The sequence below is a fragment of the Aegilops tauschii genome, chromosome 6, assembly GCF_002575655.3.
Source record: "Aegilops tauschii subsp. strangulata cultivar AL8/78 chromosome 6, Aet v6.0, whole genome shotgun sequence".
NCBI classification, from domain to species: Eukaryota; Viridiplantae; Streptophyta; class Magnoliopsida; order Poales; family Poaceae; genus Aegilops; species Aegilops tauschii.
The window spans coordinates 453,345,281-453,364,259 of record NC_053040.3 but is presented as its reverse complement, the minus strand read 5'-3'; positions in this window follow the sequence as shown (position 1 = coordinate 453,364,259).

Below are 18,979 nucleotides of genomic sequence, written 5' to 3'. Positions count from 1 at the left end.
GGCACATCACCATTTTTCAATCCTTTCTGACTTCATTTGTTATTTTTCATGCATTTACTAATTATTTTGAGCTATAAGACCCTAAAATTGAAAAGCATTTCAAATGAACTGTGAAAAGGTTGAAAGTTGGCATGATATCATCATTTCATCCACATAGCATGTGCAAGAATGTTGAGAGGGTTACGGCAAAAACTGGATGCACTTCGTGTACAAAACGGACAATCTCTTTCAAAGTATCAGGATTTCATCCGGAAACTCGTCTGTTACAAAGGGATTTCATTTTTTAAACCTTATTTGAACTCCTGACTTTTTGTGTGTTCAAAATGCACCATTCAAAGCCACATCATCATTTTTCAATCCTTTCTGACTTCATTTGTTATTTTTCATGCATTTACTAATTATTTTGAGCTATAAGACCCTAAAATTGAAAAGCATTTCAAATGAACTCTGAAAAGGTTGAAAGTTGGCATGATATCATCATTTCATCCACATAGCATGTGCAAGAAAGTTGAGAGGGTTACGGCAAAAACTGGATGCACTTCGTGTACAAAACGGACAATCTCTTTCAAAGTATCAGGATTTCATCCGGAAACTCGTCTGTTACAAAGGGCTTTCATTTTTTAAACCTTATTTGAACTCCTGACTTGTTGTGTGTTCAAAATGCACCATTCAAAGCCACATCACCATTTTTCAATCCTTTCTGACTTCATTTGTTATTTTTCATGCATTTACTAATTATTTTGAGCTATAAGACCCTAAAATTGAAAAGCATTTCAAATGAACTCTGAAAAGGTTGAAAGTTGGCATGATATCATCATTTCATCCACATAGCATGTGCAAGAACGTTGAGAGGGTTACGGCAAAAACTGGATGCACTTCGTGTACAAAACGGACAATCTCTTTCAAAGTATCAGGATTTCATCCGGAAACTCGTCTGTTACAAAGGGATTTAATTTTTTTAACCTTATTTGAACTCCTGACTTTTTGTGTGTTCAAAATGCACCATTCAAAGCCACATCACCATTTTTCAATCCTTTCTGACTTCATTTGTTATTTTTCATGCATTTACTAATTATTTTGAGCTATAAGACCCTAAAATTGAAAATCATTTCAAATGAACTCTGAAAAGGTTGAAAGTTGGCATGATATCATCATTTCATCCACATAGCATGTGCAAGAAAGTTGAGAGGGTTACGGCAAAAACTGGATGCACTTCGTGTACAAAACGGACAATCTCTTTCAAAGTATCAGGATTTCATCCGGAAACTCGTCTGTTACAAAGGGATTTCATTTTTTAAACCTTATTTGAACTCCTGACTTTTTGTGTGTTCAAAATGCACCATTCAAAGGCACATCACCATTTTTCAATCCTTTCTGACTTCATTTGTTATTTTTCATGCATTTACTAATTATTTGAGCTATAAGACCCTAAAATTGAAAAGCATTTCAAATGAACTGTGAAAAGGTTGAAAGTTGGCATGATATCATCATTTCATCCACATAGCATGTGCAAGAATGTTGAGAGGGTTACGGCAAAAACTGGATGCACTTCGTGTACAAAACGGACAATCTCTTTCAAAGTATCAGGATTTCATCCGGAAACTCGTCTGTTACAAAGGGATTTCATTTTTTAAACCTTATTTGAACTCCTGACTTTTTGTGTGTTCAAAATGCACCATTCAAAGCCACATCATCATTTTTCAATCCTTTCTGACTTCATTTGTTATTTTTCATGCATTTACTAATTATTTTGAGCTATAAGACCCTAAAATTGAAAAGCATTTCAAATGAACTCTGAAAAGGTTGAAAGTTGGCATGATATCATCATTTCATCCACATAGCATGTGCAAGAAAGTTGAGAGGGTTACGGCAAAAACTGGATGCACTTCGTGTACAAAACGGACAATCTCTTTCAAAGTATCAGGATTTCATCCGGAAACTCGTCTGTTACAAAGGGATTTCATTTTTTAAACCTTATTTGAACTCCTGACTTGTTGTGTGTTCAAAATGCACCATTCAAAGCCACATCACCATTTTTCAATCCTTTCTGACTTCATTTGTTATTTTTCATGCATTTACTAATTATTTTGAGCTATAAGACCCTAAAATTGAAAAGCATTTCAAATGAACTGTGAAAAGGTTGAAAGTTGGCATGATATCATCATTTCATCCACATAGCATGTGCAAGAAAGTTGAGAGGGTTACGGCAAAAACTGGATGCACTTCGTGTACAAAACGGACAATCTCTTTCAAAGTATCAGGATTTCATCCGGAAACTCGTCTGTTACAAAGGGATTTCATTTTTTAAACCTTATTTGAACTCCTGACTTATTGTGTGTTCAAAATGCACCATTCAAATCCACATCACCATTTTTCATTCCTTTCTGACTTCATTTGTTATTTTTCATGCATTTACTAATTATTTTGAGCTATAAGACCCTAAAATTGAAAAGCATTTCAAATGAACTGTGAAAAGGTTGAAAGTTGGCATGATATCATCATTTCATCCACATAGCATGTGCTAGAAAGTTGAGAGGGTTACGGCAAAAACTGGATGCACTTCGTGTACAAAACGGACAATCTCTTTCAAAGTATCAGGATTTCATCCGGAAACTCGTCTGTTACAAAGGGATTTCATTTTTTAAACCTTATTTGAACTCCTGACTTTTTGTGTGTTCAAAATGCACCATTCAAATCCACATCACCATTTTTCATTCCTTTCTGACTTCATTTGTTATTTTTCATGCATTTACTAATTATTTTGAGCTATAAGACCCTAAAATTGAAAAGCATTTCAAATGAACTCTGAAAAGGTTGAAAGTTGGCATGATATCATCATTTCATCCACATAGCATGTGCAAGAAAGTTGAGAGGGTTACGGCAAAAACTGGATGCACTTCGTGTACAAAACGGACAATCTCTTTCAAAGTATCAGGATTTCATCCGGAAACTCGTCTGTTACAAGGGATTTCATTTTTTAAACCTTATTTGAACTCCTGACTTTTTGTGTGTTCAAAATGCACCATTCAAAGCCACATCACCATTTTTCAATCCTTTCTGACTTCATTTGTTATTTTTCATGCATTTACTAATTATTTTGAGCTATAAGACCCTAAAATTGAAAAGCATTTCAAATGAACTGTGAAAAGGTTGAAAGTTGGCATGATATCATGATTTCATCCACATAGCATGTGCAAGAATGTTGAGAGGGTTACGGCAAAAACTGGATGCACTTCGCGTACAAAACGGACAATCTCTTTCAAAGTATTAGGATTTCATCCGGAAACTCGTCTGTTACAAAGGGATTTCATTTTTTAAACCTTATTTGAACTCCTGACTTTTTGTGTGTTCAAAATGCACCATTCAAAGCCACATCATCATTTTTCAATCCTTTCTGACTTCATTTGTTATTTTTCATGCATTTACTAATTATTTTGAGCTATAAGACCCTAAAATTGAAAAGCATTTCAAATGAACTCTGAAAAGGTTGAAAGTTGGCATGATATCATCATTTCATCCACATAGCATGTGCAAGAAAGTTGAGAGGGTTACGGCAAAAACTGGATGCACTTCGTGTACAAAACGGACAATCTCTTTCAAAGTATCAGGATTTCATCCGGAAACTCGTCTGTTACAAAGGGATTTCATTTTTTAAACCTTATTTGAACTCCTGACTTTTTGTGTGTTCAAAATGCACCATTCAAAGGCCACATCACCATTTTTCAATCCTTTCTGACTTCATTTGTTATTTTTCATGCATTTACTAATTATTTTGAGCTATAAGACCCTAAAATTGAAAAGCATTTCAAATGAACTGTGAAAAGGTTGAAAGTTGGCATGATATCATGATTTCATCCACATAGCATGTGCAAGAATGTTGAGAGGGTTACGGCAAAAACTGGATGCACTTCGCGTACAAAACGGACAATCTCTTTCAAAGTATTAGGATTTCATCCGGAAACTCGTCTGTTACAAAGGGATTTCATTTTTTAAACCTTATTTGAACTCCTGACTTTTTGTGTGTTCAAAATGCACCATTCAAAGCCACATCATCATTTTTCAATCCTTTCTGACTTCATTTGTTATTTTTCATGCATTTACTAATTATTTTGAGCTATAAGACCCTAAAATTGAAAAGCATTTCAAATGAACTCTGAAAAGGTTGAAAGTTGGCATGATATCATCATTTCATCCACATAGCATGTGCAATAAAGTTGAGAGGGTTACGGCAAAAACTGGATGCACTTCGTGTACAAAACGGACAATCTCTTTCAAAGTATCAGGATTTCATCCGGAAACTCGTCTGTTACAAAGGGATTTTATTTTTTAAACCTTATTTGAACTCCTGACTTGTTGTGTGTTCAAAATGCACCATTCAAAGCCACATCACCATTTTTCATCCTTTCTGACTTCATTTGTTATTTTTCATGCATTTACTAATTATTTTGAGCTATAAGACCCTAAAATTGAAAAGCATTTCAAATGAACTCTGAAAAGGTTGAAAGTTGGCATGATATCATCATTTCATCCACATAGCATGTGCAAGAACGTTGAGAGGGTTACGGCAAAAACTGGATGCACTTCGTGTACAAAACGGACAATCTCTTTCAAAGTATCAGGATTTCATCCGGAAACTCGTCTGTTACAAAGGGATTTCATTTTTTTAACCTTATTTGAACTCCTGACTTTTGTGTGTTCAAAATGCACCATTCAAAGACACGTCATCATTTTTCAATCCTTTCTGACTTCATTTGTTTTTTCATGCATTTACTAATTATTTTGAGCTATAAGACCCTAAAATTGAAAAGCATTTCAAATGAACTCTGAAAAGGTTGAAAGTTGGCATGATATCATCATTTCATCCACATAGCATGTGCAAGAAAGTTGAGAGGGTTACGGCAAAAACTGGATGCACTTCGTGTACAAAACGGACAATCTCTTTCAAAGTATCAGGATTTCATCCGGAAACTCGTCTGTTACAAAGGGATTTCATTTTTTAAACCTTATTTGAACTCCTGACTTTTTGTGTGTTCAAAATGCACCATTCAAAGCCACATCATCATTTTTCAATCCTTTCTGACTTCATTTGTTATTTTTCATGCATTTACTAATTATTTTGAGCTATAAGACCCTAAAATTGAAAATCATTCAAATGAACTCTGAAAAGGTTGAAAGTTGGCATGATATCATCATTTCATCCACATAGCATGTGCAAGAAAGTTGAGAGGGTTACGGCAAAAACTGGATGCACTTCGTGTACAAAACGGACAATCTCTTTCAAAGTATCAGGATTTCATCCGGAAACTCGTCTGTTACAAAGGGATTTCATTTTTTAAACCTTATTTGAACTCCTGACTTTTTGTGTGTTCAAAATGCACCATTCAAAGGCACATCACCATTTTTCAATCCTTTCTGACTTCATTTGTTATTTTTCATGCATTTACTAATTATTTTGAGCTATAAGACCCTAAAATTGAAAAGCATTTCAAATGAACTGTGAAAAGGTTGAAAGTTGGCATGATATCATCATTTCATCCACATAGCATGTGCAAGAATGTTGAGAGGGTTACGGCAAAAACTGGATGCACTTCGTGTACAAAACGGACAATCTCTTTCAAAGTATCAGGATTTCATCCGGAAACTCGTCTGTTACAAAGGGATTTCATTTTTTAAACCTTATTTGAACTCCTGACTTTTTGTGTGTTCAAAATGCACCATTCAAAGCCACATCATCATTTTTCAATCCTTTCTGACTTCATTTGTTATTTTTCATGCATTTACTAATTATTTTGAGCTATAAGACCCTAAAATTGAAAAGCATTTCAAATGAACTCTGAAAAGGTTGAAAGTTGGCATGATATCATCATTTCATCCACATAGCATGTGCAAGAAAGTTGAGAGGGTTACGGCAAAAACTGGATGCACTTCGTGTACAAAACGGACAATCTCTTTCAAAGTATCAGGATTTCATCCGGAAACTCGTCTGTTACAAAGGGATTTCATTTTTTAAACCTTATTTGAACTCCTGACTTGTTGTGTGTTCAAAATGCACCATTCAAAGCCACATCACCATTTTTCAATCCTTTCTGACTTCATTTGTTATTTTTCATGCATTTACTAATTATTTTGAGCTATAAGACCCTAAAATTGAAAAGCATTTCAAATGAACTCTGAAAAGGTTGAAAGTTGGCATGATATCATCATTTCATCCACATAGCATGTGCAAGAACGTTGAGAGGGTTACGGCAAAAACTGGATGCACTTCGTGTACAAAACGGACAATCTCTTTCAAAGTATCAGGATTTCATCCGGAAACTCGTCTGTTACAAAGGGATTTAATTTTTTAACCTTATTTGAACTCCTGACTTTTTGTGTGTTCAAAATGCACCATTCAAAGCCACATCACCATTTTTCAATCCTTTCTGACTTCATTTGTTATTTTCATGCATTTACTAATTATTTTGAGCTATAAGACCCTAAAATTGAAAAGCATTTCAAATGAACTCTGAAAAGGTTGAAAGTTGGCATGATATCATCATTTCATCCACATAGCATGTGCAAGAAAGTTGAGAGGGTTACGGCAAAAACTGGATGCACTTCGCGTACAAAACGGACAATCTCTTTCAAAGTATCAGGATTTCATCCGGAAACTCGTCTGTTACAAAGGGATTTCATTTTTTAAACCTTATTTGAACTCCTGACTTTTTGTGTGTTCAAAATGCACCATTCAAAGCCACATCATCATTTTTCAATCCTTTCTGACTTCATTTGTTATTTTTCATGCATTTACTAATTATTTTGAGCTATAAGACCCTAAAATTGAAAATCATTTCAAATGAACTCTGAAAAGGTTGAAAGTTGGCATGATATCATCATTTCATCCACATAGCATGTGCAAGAAAGTTGAGAGGGTTACGGCAAAAACTGGATGCACTTCGTGTACAAAACGGACAATCTCTTTCAAAGTATCAGGATTTCATCCGGAAACTCGTCTGTTACAAAGGGATTTCATTTTTTAAACCTTATTTGAACTCCTGACTTTTTGTGTGTTCAAAATGCACCATTCAAAGGCACATCACCATTTTTCAATCCTTTCTGACTTCATTTGTTATTTTTCATGCATTTACTAATTATTTTGAGCTATAAGACCCTAAAATTGAAAAGCATTTCAAATGAACTGTGAAAAGGTTGAAAGTTGGCATGATATCATCATTTCATCCACATAGCATGTGCAAGAATGTTGAGAGGGTTACGGCAAAAACTGGATGCACTTCGTGTACAAAACGGACAATCTCTTTCAAAGTATCAGGATTTCATCCGGAAACTCGTCTGTTACAAAGGGATTTCATTTTTTAAACCTTATTTGAACTCCTGACTTTTTGTGTGTTCAAAATGCACCATTCAAAGCCACATCATCATTTTTCAATCCTTTCTGACTTCATTTGTTATTTTTCATGCATTTACTAATTATTTTGAGCTATAAGACCCTAAAATTGAAAAGCATTTCAAATGAACTCTGAAAAGGTTGAAAGTTGGCATGATATCATCATTTCATCCACATAGCATGTGCAAGAAAGTTGAGAGGGTTACGGCAAAAAACTGGATGCACTTCGTGTACAAAACGGACAATCTCTTTCAAAGTATCAGGATTTCATCCGGAAACTCGTCTGTTACAAAGGGATTTCATTTTTTAAACCTTATTTGAACTCCTGACTTGTTGTGTGTTCAAAATGCACCATTCAAAGCCACATCACCATTTTTCAATCCTTTCTGACTTCATTTGTTATTTTTCATGCATTTACTAATTATTTTGAGCTATAAGACCCTAAATTGAAAAGCATTTCAAATGAACTCTGAAAAGGTTGAAAGTTGGCATGATATCATCATTTCATCCACATAGCATGTGCAAGAACGTTGAGAGGGTTACGGCAAAAACTGGATGCACTTCGTGTACAAAACGGACAATCTCTTTCAAAGTATCAGGATTTCATCCGGAAACTCGTCTGTTACAAAGGGATTTAATTTTTTTAACCTTATTTGAACTCCTGACTTTTTGTGTGTTCAAAATGCACCATTCAAAGCCACGTCATCATTTTTCAATCCTTTCTGACTTCATTTGTTTTTTCATGCATTTACTAATTATTTTGAGCTATAAGACCCTAAAATTGAAAAGCAGTTCAAATGAACTCTGAAAAGGTTGAAAGTTGGCATGATATCATCATTTCATCCACATAGCATGTGCAAGAAAGTTGAGAGGGTTACGGCAAAAACTGGATGCACTTCGCGTACAAAACGGACAATCTCTTTCAAAGTATCAGGATTTCATCCGGAAACTCGTCTGTTACAAAGGGATTTCATTTTTTAAACCTTATTTGAACTCCTGACTTTTTGTGTGTTCAAAATGCACCATTCCAAGCCACATCATCATTTTTCAATCCTTTCTGACTTCATTTGTTATTTTCATGCATTTACTAATTATTATGAGCTATAAGACCCTAAAATTGAAAAGCATTTCAAATAAACTCTGAAAAGGTTGAAAGTTGGCATGATATCATCATTTCAGCCACATAGCATGTGCAAGAAAGTTGAGAGGGTTACGGCAAAAACTGGATGCACTTCGTGTACAAAACGGACAATCTCTTTCAAAGTATCAGGATTTCATCCGGAAACTCGTCTGTTACAAAGGGATTTCATTTTTTAAACCTTATTTGAACTCCTGACTTTTTGTGTGTTCAAAATGCACCATTCAAAGCCACATCATCATTTTTCAATCCTTTCTGACTTCATTTGTTATTTTTCATGCATTTACTAATTATTTTGAGCTATAAGACCCTAAAATTGAAAAGCATTTCAAATGAACTCTGAAAAGGTTGAAAGTTGGCATGATATCATCATTTCATCCACATAGCATGTGCAAGAAAGTTGAGAGGGTTACGGCAAAAACTGGATGCACTTCGTGTACAAAACGGACAATCTCTTTCAAAGTATCAGGATTTCATCCGGAAACTCGTCTGTTACAAAGGGATTTCATTTTTTAAACCTTATTTGAACTCCTGACTTGTTGTGTGTTCAAAATGCACCATTCAAAGCCACATCACCATTTTTCAATCCTTTCTGACTTCATTTGTTATTTTTCATGCATTTACTACTTATTTTGAGCTATAAGACCCTAAAATTGAAAAGCATTTCAATGAACTCTGAAAAGGTTGAAAGTTGGCATGATATCATCATTTCATCCACATAGCATGTGCAAGAAAGTTGAGAGGGTTACGGCAAAAACTGGATGCACTTCATGTACAAAACGGACAATCTCTTTCAAAGTATTAGGATTTCATCCGGAAACTCGTCTGTTACAAAGGGATTTCATTTTTTTTAACCTTATTTGAACTCCTGACTTTTTGTGTGTTCAAAATGCACCATTCAAAGCCACGTCATCATTTTTCAATCCTTTCTGACTTCATTTGTTTTTTCATGCATTTACTAATTATTTTGAGCTATAAGACCCTAAAATTGAAAAGCATTTCAAATGAACTCTGAAAAGGTTGAAAGTTGGCATGATATCATCATTTCATCCACATAGCATGTGCAAGAAAGTTGAGAGGGTTACGGCAAAAACTGGATGCATTTCGCGTACAAAACGGACAATCTCTTTCAAAGTATCAGGATTTCATCCGGAAACTCGTCTGTTACAAAGGGATTTCATTTTTTAAACCTTATTTGAACTCCTGACTTTTTGTGTGTTCAAAATGCACCATTCAAAGCCACATCACCATTTTTCAATCCTCTCTGACTTCATTTGTTATTTTTATGCATTTACTAATTATTTTGAGCTATAAGACCCTAAAATTGAAAAGCATTTCAAATGAACTCTGAAAAGGTTGAAAGTTGGCATGATATCATCATTTCATCCACATAGCATGTGCAAGAAAGTTGAGAGGGTTACGGCAAAAACTGGATGCACTTCGTGTACAAAACGGACAATCTCTTTCAAAGTATCAGGATTTCATCCGGAAACTCGTCTGTTTCAAAGGGATTTCATTTTTTAAACCTTATTTGAACTCCTGACTTTTTGTGTGTTCAAAATGCACCATTCAAAGCCACATCATCATTTTTCAATCCTTTCTGACTTCATTTGTTATTTTTCATGCATTTACTAATTATTTTGAGCTATAAGACCCTAAAATTGAAAGCATTTCAAATGAACTCTGAAAAGGTTGAAAGTTGGCATGATATCATCATTTCATCCACATAGCATGTGCAAGAAAGTTGAGAGGGTTACGGCAAAGACTGGATGCACTTCGTGTACAAAACGGACAATCTCTTTCAAAGTATCAGGATTTCATCCGGAAACTCGTCTGTTACAAAGGGATTTCATTTTTTAAACCTTATTTGAACTGCTGACTTCTTGTGTGTTCAAAATGCACCATTCAAAGCCACATCATCATTTTTCAATCCTTTCTGACTTCATTTGTTATTTTTCATGCATTTACTAATTATTTTGAGCTATAAGACCCTAAAATTGAAAAGCATTTCAAATGAACTCTGAAAAGGTTGAAAGTTGGCATGATATCATCATTTCATCCACATAGCATGTGCAAGAAAGTTGAGAGGGTTACGGCAAAAACTGGATGCACTTCGTGTACAAAACGGACAATCTCTTTCAAAGTATCAGGATTTCATCCGGAAACTCGTCTCTTACAAAGGGATTTCATTTTTTAAACCTTATTTGAACTCCTGACTTCTTGTGTGTTCAAAATGCACCATTCAAAGCCACATCATCATTTTTCAATCCTTTCTGACTTCATTTGTTATTTTTCATGCATTTACTAATTATTTTGAGCTATAAGACCCTAAAATTGAAAAGCATTTCAAATGAACTCTGAAAAGGTTGAAAGTTGGCATGATATCATCATTTCATCCACATAGCATGTGCAAGAAAGTTGAGAGGGTTACGGCAAAAACTGGATGCACTTCGCGTACAAAACTGACAATCTCTTTCAAAGTATCAGGATTTCATCCGGAAACTCGACTGTTACAAAGGGATTTCATTTTTTTAAACCTTATTTGAACTCCTGACTTTTTGTGTGTTCAAAATGCACCACTCAAAGCCACATCACCATTTTTCAATCCTCCCTGACTTCATTTGTTATTTTTCATGCATTTACTAATTATTTTGAGCTATAAGACCCTAAAATTGAAAAGCATTTCAAATGAACTCTGAAAAGGTTGAAAGTTGGCATGATATCATCATTTCATCCACATAGCATGTGCAATAAAGTTGTGAGGGTTACGGCAAAAACTGGATGCACTTCGTGTACAAAACGGACAATCTCTTTCAAAGTATCAGGATTTCATCCGGAAACTCGTCTGTTACAAAGGGATTTCATTTTTTAAACCTTATTTGAACTCCTGACTTTTTGTGTGTTCAAAATGCACCATTCAAAGCCACATCATCATTTTTCAATCCTTTCTGACTTCGTTTGTTATTTTTCATGCATTTACTAATTATTTTGAGCTATAAGACCCTAAAATTGAAAAGCATTTCAAATGAACTCTGAAAAGGTTGAAAGTTGGCATGATATCATCATTTCATCCACATAGCATGTGCAAGAAAGTTGAGAGGGTTACGGCAAAAACTGGATGCACTTCGTGTACAAAACGGACAATCTCTTTCAAAGTATCAGGATTTCATCCGGAAACTCGTCTGTTACAAAGGGATTTCATTTTTTAAACCTTATTTGAACTCCTGACTTATTGTGTGTTCAAAATGCACCATTCAAAGCCACATCACCATTTTTCAATCCTTTCTGACTTCATTTGTTATTTTTCATGCATTTACTAATTATTTTGAGCTATAAGACCCTAAAATTGAAAAGCATTTCAAATGAACTCTGAAAAGGTTGAAAGTTGGCATGATATCATCATTTCATCCACATAGCATGTGCAAGAAAGTTGAGAGGGTTACGGCAAAAACTGGATGCACTTCGTGTACAAAACGGACAATCTCTTTCAAAGTATCAGGATTTCATCCGGATACTCGTGTGTTACAAAGGGATTTCATATTTTAAACCTTATTTGAACTCCTGACTTCTTGTGTGTTCAAAATGCACCATTCAAAGCCACATCACCATTTTTCAATCCTCTCTAACTTCATTTGTTATTTTTCATGCATTTACTAATTATTTTGAGCTATAAGACCCTAAAATTGAAAAGCATTTCAAATGAACTCTGAAAAGGTTGAAAGTTGGCATGATATCATCATTTCATCCACATAACATGTGCAATAAAGTTGTGAGGGTTACGGCAAAAACTGGATGCACTTCGTGTACAAAACGGACAATCTCTTTCAAAGTATCAGGATTTCATCCGGAAACTCGTCTGTTACAAAGTGATTTCATTTTTTAACCTTATTTGAACTCCTGACTTTTGTGTGTTCAAAATGCACCATTCAAAGCCACGTCATCATTTTTCAATCCTTTCTGACTTCATTTGTTATTTTTCATGCATTTACTAATTATTTTGAGCTATAAGACCCTAAAATTGAAAAGCATTTCAAATGAACTCTGAAAAGGTTGAAAGTTGGCATGATATCATCATTTCATCCACATAGCATGTGCAAGAAAGTTGAGAGGGTTACGGCAAAAACTGGATGCACTTCGTGTACAAAACTGACAATCTCTTTCAAAGTATCAGGATTTCATCCGGAAACTCGTCTGTTACAAAGGGATTTCATTTTTTAAACCTTATTTGAACTCCTGACTTATTGTGTGTTCAAAATGCACCATTCAAAGCCACATCACCATTTTTCAATCCTTTCTGACTTCATTTGTTATTTTTCATGCATTTACTAATTATTTTGAGCTATAAGACCCTAAAATTGAAAAGCATTTCAAATGAACTCTGAAAAGGTTGAAAGTTGGCATGATATCATCATTTCATCCACATAGCATGTGCAAGAAAGTTGAGAGGGTTACGGCAAAAACTGGATGCACTTCGTGTACAAAACGGACAATCTCTTTCAAAGTATCAGGATTTCATCCGGATACTCGTGTGTTACAAAGGGATTTCATATTTTAAACCTTATTTGAACTCCTGACTTCTTGTGTGTTCAAAATGCACCATTCAAAGCCACATCACCATTTTTCAATCCTCTCTGACTTCATTTGTTATTTTTCATGCATTTACTAATTATTTTGAGCTATAAGACCCTAAAATTGAAAAGCATTTCAAATGAACTCTGAAAAGGTTGAAAGTTGGCATGATATCATCATTTCATCCACATAACATGTGCAATAAAGTTGTGAGGGTTACGGCAAAAACTGGATGCACTTCGTGTACAAAACGGACAATCTCTTTCAAAGTATCAGGATTTCATCCGGAAACTCGTCTGTTACAAAGTGATTTCATTTTTTAACCTTATTTGAACTCCTGACTTTTGTGTGTTCAAAATGCACCATTCAAAGCCACGTCATCATTTTTCAATCCTTTCTGACTTCATTTGTTTTTTCATGCATTTACTAATTATTTTGAGCTATAAGACCCTAAAATTGAAAAGCATTTCAAATGAACTCTGAAAAGGTTGAAAGTTGGCATGATATCATCATTTCATCCACATAGCATGTGCAAGAAAGTTGATAGGGTTACGGCAAAAACTGGATGAACTTCGCGTACAAAACGGACAATCTCTTTCAAAGTATCAGGATTTCATTCGGAAACTCGTCTGTTACAAAGGGATTTCATTTTTTAAACCTTATTTGAACTCCTGACTTTTTGTGTGTTCAAAATGCACCATTCAAAGCCACATCATCATTTTTCAATCCTTTCTGACTTCATTTGTTATTTTTCATGCATTTACTACTTATTTTGAGCTATAAGACCCTAAAATTGAAAAGCATTTCAAATGAACTCTGAAAAGGTTGAAAGTTGGCATGATATCATCATTTCATCCACATAGCATGTGCAAGAAAGTTGAGAGGGTTACGGCAAAAACTGGATGCACTTCGTGTACAAAACGGACAATCTCTTTCAAAGTATCAGGATTTCATCCGGAAACTCGTCTGTTACAAAGGGATTTCATTTTTTCAACCTTATTTGAACTCCTGACTTTTTGTGTGTTTAAAATGCACCATTCAAAGCCACGTCATCATTTTTCAATCCTTTCTGACTTCATTTGTTATTTTTCATGCATTTACTAATTATTTTGAGCTATAAGACCCTAAAATTGAAAAGCATTTCAAATGAACTCTGAAAAGGTTGAAAGTTGGCATGATATCATCATTTCATCCACATAGCATGTGCAAGAAAGTTGAGAGGGTTACGGCAAAAACTGGATGCACTTCGCGTACAAAACGGACAATCTCTTTCAAAGTATCAGGATTTCATCGGGAAACTCGTCTGTTACAAAGGGATTTCATTTTTTTAACCTTATTTGAACTCCTGACTTTTTGTGTGTTCAAAATGCACCATTCAAAGCCACATCATCATTTTTCAATCCTTTCTGACTTCATTTGTTATTTTTCATGCATTTACTAATCATTTTGAGCTATAAGACCCTAAAATTGAAAAGCATTTCAAATGAACTCTGAAAAGGTTGAAAGTTGGCATGATATCATCATTTCATCCACATAGCATGTGCAAGAAAGTTGAGAGGGTTACGGCAAAAACTGGATGCACTTCGTGTACAAAACGGACAATCTCTTTCAAAGTATCAGGATTTCATCCGGAAACTCGTCTGTTACAAAGGGATTTCATTTTTTTAACCTTATTTGAACTCCTGACTTTTTGTGTGTTCAAAATGCACCATTCAAAGCCACGTCATCATTTTTCAATCCTTTCTGACTTCATTTGTTATTTTTCATGCATTTACTAATTATTTTGAGCTATAAGACCCTAAAATTGAAAAGCATTTCAAATGAACTCTGAAAAGGTTGAAAGTTGGCATGATATCATCATTTCATCCACATAGCATGTGCAAGAAAGTTGAGAGGGTTACGGCAAAAACTGGATGCACTTCGTGTACAAAACGGACAATCTCTTTCAAAGTATCAGGATTTCATCGGATACTCGTCTGTTACAAAGGGATTTCATTTTTTTAACCTTATTTGAACTCCTGACTTTTTGTGTGTTCAAAATGCACCATTCAAAGCCACGTCATCATTTTTCAATCCTTTCTGACTTCATTTGTTATTTTTCATGCATTTACTAATTATTTTGAGCTATAAGACCCTAAAATTGAAAAGCATTTCAAATGAACTCTGAAAAGGTTGAAAGTTGGCATGATATCATCATTTCATCCATATAGCATGTGCAAGAAAGTTGAGAGGGTTACGGCAAAAACTGGATGCACTTCGTGTACAAAACGGACAATCTCTTTCAAAGTATCAGGATTTCATCCGGAAACTCGTCTGTTACAAAGGGATTTCATTTTTTTAACCTTATTTGAACTCCTGACTTTTTGTGTGTTCAAATGCACCATTCAAAGCCACATCACCATTTTTCAATCCTTTCTGACTTCATTTGTTATTTTTCATGCATTTACTAATTATTTTGAGCTATAAGACCCTAAAATTGAAAAGCATTTCAAATGAACTCTGAAAAGGTTGAAAGTTGGCATGATATCATCATTTCATCCACATAGCATGTGCAAGAACGTTGAGAGGGTTACGGCAAAAACTGGATGCACTTCGTGTACAAAACGGACAATCTCTTTCAAAGTATCAGGATTTCATCCGGAAACTCGTCTGTTACAAAGGGATTTCATTTTTTTAACCTTATTTGAACTCCTGACTATTTGTGTGTTCAAAATGCACCATTCAAAGCCACGTCATCATTTTTCAATCCTTTCTGACTTCATTTGTTTTTTCATGCATTTACTAATTATTTTGAGCCGTAAGACCCTAAAATTGAAAAGCATTTCAAATGAACTCTGAAAAGGTTGAAAGTTGGCATGATATCATCATTTCATCCACATAGCATGTGCAAGAAAGTTGAGAGGGTTACGGCAAAAACTGGATGCACTTCGCGTACAAAACAGACAATCTCTTTCAAAGTATCAGGATTTCATCCGGAAACTCGTCTGTTACAAAGGGATTTCATTTTTTAAACCTTATTTGAACTCCTGACTTTTTGTGTGTTCAAAATGCACCATTCAAAGCCACATCATCATTTTTCAATCCTTTCTGACTTCATTTGTTATTTTTCATGCATTTACTAATTATTTTGAGCTATAAGACCCTAAAATTGAAAAGCATTTCAAATGAACTCTGAAAAGGTTGAAAGTTGGCATGATATCATCATTTCATCCACATAGCATGTGCAAGAAAGTTGAGAGGGTTACGGCAAAAACTGGATGCACTTCGTGTACAAAACGGACAATCTCTTTCAAAGTATCAGGATTTCATCCGGAAACTCGTCTGTTACAAAGGGATTTCATTTTTTAAACCTTATTTGAAATCCTGACTTCTTGTGTGTTCAAAATGCACCATTCAAAGCCACATCATCATTTTTCAATCCTTTCTGACTTCATTTGTTATTTTTCATGCATTTACTAAATATTTTGAGCTATAAGACCCTAAAATTGAAAAGCATTTCAAATGAACTCTAAAAAGGTTGAAAGTTGGCATGATATCATCATTTCATCCACATACATGTGCAAGAAAGTTGAGAGGGTTACGGCAAAAACTGGATGCACTTCGCGTACAAAACTGACAATCTCTTTCAAAGTATCAGGATTTCATCCGGAAACTCGTCTGTTACAAAGGGATTTCATTTTTTTAACCTTATTTGAACTCCTGACTTTTTGTGTGTTCAAAATGCACCATTCAAAGCCACATCACCATTTTTCAATCCTTTCTGACTTCATTTGTTATTTTTCATGCATTTACTAATTATTTTGAGCTATAAGACCCTAAAATTGAAAAGCATTTCAAATGAACTCTGAAAAGGTTGAAAGTTGGCATGATATCATCATTTCATCCACATAGCATGTGCAAGAAAGTTGAGAGGGTTACGGCAAAAACTGGATGCACTTCGTGTACAAAACGGACAATCTCTTTCAAAGTATCAGGATTTCATCCGGATACTCGTCTGTTACAAAGGGATTTCATTTTTTTAACCTTATTTGAACTCCTGACTTTTTGTGTGTTCAAAATGCACCATTCAAAGCCACGTCATCATTTTTCAATCCTTTCTGACTTCATTTGTTATTTTTCATGCATTTACTAATTATTTTGAGCTATAAGACCCTAAAATTGAAAAGCATTTCAAATGAACTCTGAAAAGGTTGAAAGTTGGCATGATATCATCATTTCATCCACATAGCATGTGCAAGAAAGTTGAGAGGGTTACGGCAAAAACTGGATGCACTTCGCGTACAAAACGGACAATCTCTTTCAAAGTATCAGGATTTCATCCGGAAACTCGTCTGTTACAAAGGGATTTCATTTTTTAAACCTTATTTGAACTCCTGACTTTTTGTGTGTTCAAAATGCACCATTCAAAGCCACATCATCATTTTTCAATCCTTTCTGACTTCATTTGTTATTTTTCATGCATTTACTAATTATTTTGAGCTATAAGACCCTAAAATTGAAAAGCATTTCAAATGAACTCTGAAAAGGTTGAAAGTTGGCATGATATCATCATTTCATCCACATAGCATGTGCAAGAAAGTTGAGAGGGTTACGGCAAAAACTGGATGCACTTCGTGTACAAAACGGACAATCTCTTTCAAAGTATCAGGATTTCATCCGGATACTCGTCTGTTACAAAGGGATTTCATTTTTTAACCTTATTTGAACTCCTGACTTTTTGTGTGTTCAAAATGCACCATTCAAAGCCACGTCATCATTTTTCAATCCTTTCTGACTTCATTTGTTATTTTTCATGCATTTACTAATTATTTTGAGCTATAAGACCCTAAAATTGAAAAGCATTTCAAATGAACTCTGAAAAGGTTGAAAGTTGGCATGATATCATCATTTCATCCACATAGCATGTGCAAGAAAGTTGAGAGGGTTACGGCAAAAACTGGATGCACTTCGTGTACAAAACGGACAATCTCTTTCAAAGTATCAGGATTTCATCCGGAAACTCGTCTGTTACAAAGGGATTTCATTTTTTTAACCTTATTTGAACTCCTGACTTTTTGTGTGTTCAAAATGCACCATTCAAAGCCACATCACCATTTTTCAATCCTTTCTGACTTCATTTGTTATTTTTCATGCATTTACTAATTATTTTGAGCTATAAGACCCTAAAATTGAAAAGCATTTCAAATGAACTCTGAAAAGGTTGAAAGTTGGCATGATATCATCATTTCATCCACATAGCATGTGCAAGAAAGTTGAGAGGGTTACGGCAAAAACTGGATGCACTTCGTGTACAAAACGGACAATCTCTTTCAAAGTATCAGGATTTCATCCGGATACTCGTCTGTTACAAAGGGATTTCATTTTTTTAACCTTATTTGAACTCCTGACTTTTTGTGTGTTCAAAATGCACCATTCAAAGCCACGTCATCATTTTTCAATCCTTTCTGACTTCATTTGTTATTTTTCATGCATTTACTAATTATTTTGAGCTATAAGATCCTAAAATTGAAAAGCATTTCAAATGAACTCTGAAAAGGTTGAAAGTTGGCATGATATCATCATTTCATCCACATAGCATGTGCAAGAAAGTTGAGAGGGTTACGGCAAAAACTGGATGCACTTCGTGTACAAAACGGACAATCTTTTTCAAAGTATCAGGATTTCATCCGGAAACTCGTCTGTTACAAAGGAATTTCATTTTTTTAACCTTATTTGAACTCCTGACTTTTTGTGTGTTCAAAATGCACCATTCAAAGCCACGTCATCATTTTTCAATCCTTTCTGACTTCATTTGTTATTTTTCATGCATTTACTAATTATTTTGAGCTATAAGACCCTAAAATTGAAAAACATTTCAAATGAACTCTGAAAAGGTTGAAAGTTGGCAT